We start from the raw sequence: 10,440 nt of genomic DNA, 5'->3' as shown, positions 1-10,440 counted from the left end.
AGTTGTTTAAATGTGTGTTTAGTTGTTTAAATATGTGTTTAGTTGTGTAAATATGTGTGTTTAGTTGTTTTAAATATGTGTGTGTTTAGTTGTGCAAATGTGTGTTTAGTAGTTTAAAAATGTGTTTAGTTGTGTAAATATGTGTGTTTAGTTGTTTTAAATATGTGTGTGTTTAGTTGTGTAAATGTGTGTTTAGTTGTTTAAATATGTGTTTAGTTGTGTAAATATGTGTGTTTAGTTGTTGTAAATATGTGTGTGTTCAGTTGTGTAAATGTGTTTAGTTGTGTAAAAATGTGTGTTTAGTTGCAAAAGTGTAATTGTGTATTGTTAGCGCTACACAAGTAAGTGTTAGCATCAGGTGCATGCTAGCATCTCAGGTGTTCTCACCAAATAATTCACTGATGAGACGCCACAAAGTCAGCCTTCGTTTCCCACAATGCAACACTTTGTTGACATAGTGTCAAAGCAGCAGTCGCCGCCGCCATGTTGGAACGCCAAACGTGCACTCTTTTCACACCCAAAACTCCTCTGTCTGTGTGTGTGTGTGTCTGTGTGTGTGTGTCTGTGTGTGTGTGTGGGGGGGGGGGTCAGTCAAAATATTTGGCATCACCTCGCCGCCACGTGCACACCGTTGGCAGGTCACACCACCACGCCCCCTCCTGGCCGCACATCACACACCTCCATGTGGGACAAGGGGGCAATCCCAACTGGCCACACACACACACACACACACACACACACACACACACACACACACACACACACACACACAGAGTTGCTGGCTGTGAAAGGCAGTGGCTGACCATGGACTGTGATGAAGAAGCAACTGGGCGGCGGCCAGACCACTGGAGCGCCGCCACATGCCCCCCCACACACACACACACACACACACACACACACACCTCCAACAGCCAAGACGGCGCAGATTGTTTCACACTGACGCTCGGCACCTTTACGCCCCGTCGCCATGGCGATGATGGGCCTGGTGGATGCCAGGAGCCCAGCTAGAGGAGGAGAGCAGCGTCCAATCAGCTAATTAACCAATCAAGTGTGAGAGTTGTAGCCACTTCCTGGAAGGTCACCTGATGTGGAAGGAACAGGAAGTAGTGTTGTTATTGGTGACCTTCAGCCTTTGCTTGGACACCCAGACAGGAAGTGGACAGGAGCCAGCACTTTTCTCGCCTCCGGCCGCTAACGTGATGCTACTGCTAGCCTGCTGCCTCACTGAGCGCGCTCAATAGCACGCATAACCAACCCCCCCACCCCCCCCACCCCCCAGACCTCAGAGATGTCACATCAGAGACGTGGATGGACAGCATGGACACCTCAAGCCCCGCCTCCTCCATTGTGTTAGCCAGCAAGGAAAGGTCCTGCAGTGTGTGGGACATAAAGGTCAGAGGTCATATATCCCACAGGCTGTGAACGCACCGTCGAGCTGCTTCTTCATTTCATGTGGAAAAAGCAAGTAATTACGTGGAAATATGATAATGTAAAACGCTGCGGGAGCCCAGACCCCCCCCCATGTAAAACGCTGCGGGAACCGCTTATAGCCCAGACCCCCCCTCCCCCTCCCCTCCTTTTCTTGGTATTTCTCGCAGGGAGTCTCGCCCTTTCACGACTGGACAAACATTAGCGGCCAGTCCGCCTTGTTTTGCATCAAAGCCACGCCTCATTAGCATAATTTGAGGGTGAGCCCCTCCCCCCCCCCCGTCTCCCTCTGGAGGTGATAGCCCCCTCGTTGCCTCACCTGATCCTGACGGCATGTATGTCCGTGGGGGGAGGGGTCAGTCAGTGGAAGTGACTGATGGGACGTGACAAGTTCTTCACCACCCAAACATGTTCCCAGCATGCATCTGGGCCTTTCATGGCGTTGTCAGGAATGTTGGCGTGAAGACTTCCTGAAAGGACGGCACGCCGACAACGATGAGGAAGGGCGGCGTCTACCTGGATGTGGAGTCCTGATCAATGCTGTCCAAAGTACGGCTCAGGGGCCATTTGTGGCCCACAACTCATTTTTAAACGGCCGCCACACATTGTTGAAAATACTATTCCAAAAAAAAGACAAAAAGTGGACTAACAAATCTGTAACTAATGAAAGTGTAACTAGAACATGTAATAACAGAAACTGTAACTGTTAGAATAATTTGATCTACTTTATCACAAACCTTTGAGTTCCCGGCGAGAAGACAAAAGCTGTCTTTAATCCTAACAAGCAAAGGTGTGTAAAACTCCACTGGGTAGGATGGGGAGCAACACAAAGGTGTTCTGTTTCTTTCATGTATTCTAATCAACAGAAAGATATTGTCCTGACCCAAGAACTACAAACCAAAGAGGAAGCAGGGCCAGACTCCCCTCCAGGCACTGCTTCTTTGAACTCTTTTACGACCTTTTCTGTGAACTGTTTTGTAACCAAAGGCGATGGCTAATTTACGACCCCCGTCCCTTAGAAACAACTGTTGCCATGTAATCAGGGAAAGTCCAAGTAAAAGAGAAGGTGTACAATCTTTGGCCAGAGCGTGACGAGACTGTACAAGACTGCAGCACACACGTCTCTCCTCAATTGAGGCAAATTAAGTCTGTCTCGGTTCAATTCTTTGCTTCTTGTCGCTTTTAATAGATTCAGTGTTTGAACCTGGCAGTAACTAATTAACTGTAACTAATTATCTGTAACTAGACCATGTAACAATACAAACGGCAACTAATTAACAAATTAACTGTACTGTCTAATTAACTGTAACTAATTAACTGTAACTAATTGAACTGTAACTCGAACATGAAATAACACAAACTGTAACTAATTAATTGTAACTAATTCAACTGTAATTACAACATGTAATAACACAAACTGTAACTCATTAACTGTAACTTATTAAACTGTAATTACAACATGTAACAACACAAACTGTAAGTAATTACTGTAACTGATTAAACTGTAACTAGAAACTATATTTCAAGATAAAGTGTCAGATGTTGTCACAGCGACTGTGTCTCACTGACTCACTGACTGTGCACCTTTATGAACATCTCTGGTAGTCCTTGCCATCTGTTTCCACTTTGACATGTGCTACATTTAGCTTTTCATTTCAGGATGTGGCTGAACAAAGATTGTCCTTCTTCTAGGGAGCGTCACTTTACCGTAGAGCAGGGCTTCTTTATTTCTCATGGAAGTAGTTAGCCAGAAACATTGTTTTGTATGGAATGTACAAGTTTAAAAAACAGGCAGCTCAGCCACCAGAATTTTAACATAAGATTGACGGTGGTTTTTTTTGCATTAAGATCCATCCATCCATTTTCTACCGCTTATTTCCTTTGGAGTCGCGGGGGGCGCCGGTGCCTATCTCAGCTACAATCGGGCGGAAAGCCGGGTACACCCTGGACAAGTCGCCACTTCATCGAAATATTATATATTTTTAAATGTGATGAATGGGCAGGATGAAGACTGTTTTTACAGTCAAATCTCAGTGTAGCCTTGTGAACATGATTGTGAACATGCCATCTATGATTGTGAACATGCCATCTATGATTGTGATCATGCCATCAATGATTGTGAACATGCCATCTATGATTGTGAACATGCCATCTATGATTGTGATCATGCCATCAATGATTGTGAACATGCCATCTATGATTGTGAACATGCCATCAATGATTGTGAACATGCCATCCATGATTGTGAACATGTCATCCATGATTGTGAACATGCCATCCATGATTGTGAACATGCCATCCATGATTCTGAACATGTCATCCATGATTGTGAACATGTCATCCATGATTGTGAAGATGTCATCCATGATTGTGAACATGCCATCCATGATTGTGAAGATGTCATCCATGATTGTGAACATGCCATCCATGATTGTGAACATGCCATCCATGATTCTGAACATGTCATCCATGATTGTGAACATGTCATCCATGATTGTGAAGATGTCATCAATGATTGTGAACATACCATCCATGATTGTGAAGATGTCATCCATGATTGTGAACATGCCATCCATGATTGTGAACATGCCATCCATGATTCTGAACATGTCATCCATGATTCTGAACATGTCATCCATGATTGTGAACATGCCATCAATGATTGTGAACATGCCATCCATGATTGTGAACATGCCATCCATGATTGTGAACATGCCATCAATGATTGTGAACATGCCATCCATGATTGTGAACATGTCATCTATGATTGTGAACATGCCATCAATGATTGTGAACATGACATGAATGATTGTGAACATGCCTTCAATGATTGTGAACATGCCATCAAAGATTGTGAACATGCCATCAAAGATTGTGAACATGGCATCAATGATTTTGAACATGTCATCAATGAGTGTGAACATGTCATCCATGAGTGTGAACATATCATTAATGATTGTGAACATGCCATTAATGATTGTGAACATGCCATCAATGATTGTGAACATGTCATCCATGATTGTGAACATGTCATCCATGATTGTGAACATGCCATTAATGATTGTGAACATGCCATCCATGATTGTGAACATGTCATCAATGATTGTGAACATGCCATCAATGATTGTGAACATGCCATTAATGATTGTGAACATGCCATCCATGATTGTGAACACGCCATCCATGATTGTAAACATGCCATTAATGATTGTGAACATGCCATCCATGATTGTGAACATGTCATCAATGATTGTGAACATGCCATTAATGATTGTGAACATGCCATCCATGATTGTGAACATGTCATCAATGATTGTGAACATGCCATCAATGATTGTGAACATGCCATCCATGATTGTGAACATGCCATTAATGATTGTGAACATGCCATCAATGATTGTGAACATGTCATTAATGATTGTGAACATGTCATTGATTGTGAACATGCCATCAATGATTGTGAACATGCCATCCATGATTGTGAACATGCCATTAATGATTGTAAACATGCCATCCATGATTGTGAACATGCCATCAATGATTGTGAACATGTCATCAATGATTGTGAACATGCCATCAATGATTGTGAACATGCCATTAATGATTGTGAACATGTCATCAATGATTGTGAACATGTCATCCATGATTGCGATCATGCCATCCATGATTGTGAACAGGCCATCAATGACTGTGAACATGCCATTAATGATTGTGAACATGCCATCAATGATTGTGATCATGTCATCAATGATTGTGAACATGTCATTAATGATTGTGAACATGCCATCAATGACTGAACATGCCATTAATGATTGTGAACAGGCCATCAATGATTGTGATCATGTCATCAATGATTGTGAACATGTCATTAATGATTGTGAACATGCCATCAATGATTGTGAACGTGCCATCAATGATTGTGAACATGCCATCAATGGTTGTGAACATGTCATCCATGATTGTGATCATGCCATCAATGATTGTGAACATGCCTCCCATGATTGTGAACATGTCATCAATGATTGTAAACATGCCATCAATGATTTTGAACATGCCATTAATAATTGTGAACAAGTCATCCATGATTGTGAACATGCCATCTATGATTGTGAACATGCCATCCATGATTGTGAACATTTCATCCATGATTGTGAACATGCCATCAATTATTGTGAACATGCCATCCATGATTGTGAGCATGTCATCCATGATTGTGAACATGCCATCAATGATTGTGAACATATCATCTATGATTGTGAACATGCCATCAATGATTGTGAACATGCCATCCATGATTGTGAACATATCATCCATGATTGTGAACATGCCATCAATGATTGTGAAGATGTCATCCATGATTGTGAACATGCCATCCATGATTGTGAACATGTCATCCATGATTCTGAACATGCCATCAATGATTGTGAACATGTCATCCATGATTGTGAACATGCCATCAATGATTGTGAACATGCCATCCATGATTGTGAACATGTCATCCATGATTGTGAACATGCCATCAATGATTGTGAACATGCCATCCATGATTGTGAACATGTCATCCATGATTGTGAACATGCCATCAATGATTGTGAACATGCCATGAATGATTGTGAACATGCCTTCAATGATTGTGAACATGCCATCAAAGATTGTGAACATGGCATCAATGATTTTGAACATGCATCAATGATTATGAACATGCCATCAATGATTGTGAACATGCCATTAATGATTGTGAACATGCCATCAATGAGTGTGAACATATCATTAATGATTGTGAACATGTAATTAATGATTGTGAACATGCCATCTATGATTGTGAACATGCCATCTATGATTGTGAACATGCCATCAATTATTGTGAACATGCCATCCATGATTGTGAACATGCCATTAATGATTGTGAACATGCCATCCATGATTGTGAACATGTCATCAATGATTGTGAACATGCCATCAATGATTGTGAACTTGCCATTAATGATTATGAACATGCCATCCATGATTGTGAACACGTCATCAATGATTGTGAACATGCCATCCATGATTGTAAACATGCCATTAATGATTGTGAACATGCCATCCATGATTGTGAACATGTCATCAATGATTGTGAACATGTCATCAATGATTGTGAACATGTCATCCATGATTGTGAACATGCCATTAATGATTGTGAACATGCCATCAATGATTGTGAACATGTCATTAATGATTGTGAACATGTCATTAATGATTGTGAACATGCCATCCATGATTGTGAACATGTCATCCATGATTGTGAACATGCCATTAATGATTGTGAACATGCCATCCATGATTGTGAACATGTCATCAATGATTGTGAAGATGTCATCCATGATTGTGAACATGCCATCCATGATTGTGAAGATGTCATCCATGATTGTGAACATGCCATCCATGATTGTGAACATGCCATCCATGATTCTGAACATGTCATCCATGATTGTGAACATGTCATCCATGATTGTGAAGATGTCATCAATGATTGTGAACATACCATCCATGATTGTGAAGATGTCATCCATGATTGTGAACATGCCATCCATGATTGTGAACATGCCATCCATGATTCTGAACATGTCATCCATGATTGTGAACATGTCATCCATGATTGTGAACATGCCATCAATGATTGTGAACATGCCATCCATGATTGTGAACATGCCATCCATGATTGTGAACATGCCATCAATGATTGTGAACATGCCATCCATGATTGTGAACATGTCATCTATGATTGTGAACATGCCATCAATGATTGTGAACATGACATGAATGATTGTGAACATGCCTTCAATGATTGTGAACATGCCATCAAAGATTGTGAACATGCCATCAAAGATTGTGAACATGGCATCAATGATTTTGAACATGTCATCAATGAGTGTGAACATGTCATCCATGAGTGTGAACATATCATTAATGATTGTGAACATGCCATTAATGATTGTGAACATGCCATCAATGATTGTGAACATGTCATCCATGATTGTGAACATGTCATCCATGATTGTGAACATGCCATTAATGATTGTGAACATGCCATCCATGATTGTGAACATGTCATCAATGATTGTGAACATGCCATCAATGATTGTGAACATGCCATTAATGATTGTGAACATGCCATCCATGATTGTGAACACGCCATCCATGATTGTAAACATGCCATTAATGATTGTGAACATGCCATCCATGATTGTGAACATGTCATCAATGATTGTGAACATGCCATTAATGATTGTGAACATGCCATCCATGATTGTGAACATGTCATCAATGATTGTGAACATGCCATCAATGATTGTGAACATGCCATCCATGATTGTGAACATGCCATTAATGATTGTGAACATGCCATCAATGATTGTGAACATGTCATTAATGATTGTGAACATGTCATTGATTGTGAACATGCCATCAATGATTGTGAACATGCCATCCATGATTGTGAACATGCCATTAATGATTGTAAACATGCCATCCATGATTGTGAACATGCCATCAATGATTGTGAACATGTCATCAATGATTGTGAACATGCCATCAATGATTGTGAACATGCCATTAATGATTGTGAACATGTCATCAATGATTGTGAACATGTCATCCATGATTGCGATCATGCCATCCATGATTGTGAACAGGCCATCAATGACTGTGAACATGCCATTAATGATTGTGAACATGCCATCAATGATTGTGATCATGTCATCAATGATTGTGAACATGTCATTAATGATTGTGAACATGCCATCAATGACTGAACATGCCATTAATGATTGTGAACAGGCCATCAATGATTGTGATCATGTCATCAATGATTGTGAACATGTCATTAATGATTGTGAACATGCCATCAATGATTGTGAACGTGCCATCAATGATTGTGAACATGCCATCAATGGTTGTGAACATGTCATCCATGATTGTGATCATGCCATCAATGATTGTGAACATGCCTCCCATGATTGTGAACATGTCATCAATGATTGTAAACATGCCATCAATGATTTTGAACATGCCATTAATAATTGTGAACAAGTCATCCATGATTGTGAACATGCCATCTATGATTGTGAACATGCCATCCATGATTGTGAACATTTCATCCATGATTGTGAACATGCCATCAATTATTGTGAACAGGCCATCCATGATTGTGAGCATGTCATCCATGATTGTGAACATGCCATCAATGATTGTGAACATATCATCTATGATTGTGAACATGCCATCAATGATTGTGAACATGCCATCCATGATTGTGAACATGTCATCCATGATTGTGAACATGCCATCAATGATTGTGAAGATGTCATCCATGATTGTGAACATGCCATCCATGATTGTGAACATGTCATCCATGATTCTGAACATGCCATCAATGATTGTGAACATGTCATCCATGATTGTGAACATGCCATCAATGATTGTGAACATGCCATCCATGATTGTGAACATGCCATCAATGATTGTGAACATGCCATCCATGATTGTGAACATGTCATCCATGATTTTGAACATGCCATCAATGATTGTGAACATGCCATGAATGATTGTGAACATGCCTTCAATGATTGTGAACATGCCATCAAAGATTGTGAACATGGCATCAATGATTTTGAACATGCATCAATGATTATGAACATGCCATCAATGATTGTGAACATGCCATTAATGATTGTGAACATGCCATTAATGAGTGTGAACATATCATTAATGATTGTGAACATGTCATTAATGATTGTGAACATGCCATCTATGATTGTGAACATGCCATCTATGATTGTGAACATGCCATCAATTATTGTGAACATGCCATCCATGATTGTGAACATGCCATTAATGATTGTGAACATGCCATCCATGATTGTGAACATGTCATCAATGATTGTGAACATGCCATCAATGATTGTGAACTTGCCATTAATGATTGTGAACATGCCATCCATGATTGTGAACACGTCATCAATGATTGTGAACATGCCATCCATGATTGTAAACATGCCATTAATGATTGTGAACATGCCATCCATGATTGTGAACATGTCATCAATGATTGTGAACATGTCATCAATGATTGTGAACATGTCATCCATGATTGTGAACATGCCATTAATGATTGTGAACATGCCATCAATGATTGTGAACATGTCATTAATGATTGTGAACATGTCATTAATGATTGTGAACATGCCATCCATGATTGTGAACATGTCATCAATGATTGTGAACATGCCATCCATGATTGTGAACATGTCATCAATGATTGTGAACATGTCATCAATGATTGTGAACATGTCATCCATGATTGTGAACATGCCATTAATGATTGTGAACATGCCATCAATGATTGTGAACATGTCATTAATGATTGTGAACATGTCATTAATGATTGTGAACATGCCATCAATGATTGTGAACATGCCATCCATGATTGTGAACATGCCATTAATGATTGTAAACATGCCATCCATGATTGTGAACATGCCATCAATGATTGTGAACATGTCATCAATGATTGTGAACATGCCATCAATGATTGTGAACATGCCATTAATGATTGTGAACATGTCATCAATGATTGTGAACATGTCATCCATGATTGCGATCATGCCATCCATGGTTGTGAACATGCCATCAATGACTGTGAACATGCCATTAATGATTGTGAACATGCAATCAATGATTGTGATCATGTCATCAATGATTGTGAACATGTCATCCATGATTGTGAACATGCCATCAATGATTGTGAACATGCCATCAATGATTGTGAACATGCCATCAATGATTGTGAACATGTCATCCATGATTGTGATCATGCCATCAATAATTGTGAACATGCCTCCCATGATTGTGAACATGTCATCAATGATTGTGAACATGCCATCAATGATTGTGAACATACCATTAATGATTGTGAACATGTCATCCATGATTGTGAACATGTCATCCATGATTGTGAACATGTCATCCATG

This window comes from Nerophis ophidion, linkage group LG26 (assembly GCF_033978795.1).
Source record: "Nerophis ophidion isolate RoL-2023_Sa linkage group LG26, RoL_Noph_v1.0, whole genome shotgun sequence".
Taxonomy (NCBI): Eukaryota; Metazoa; Chordata; class Actinopteri; order Syngnathiformes; family Syngnathidae; genus Nerophis; species Nerophis ophidion.
Note: the sequence above shows the minus strand (reverse complement) of the source record.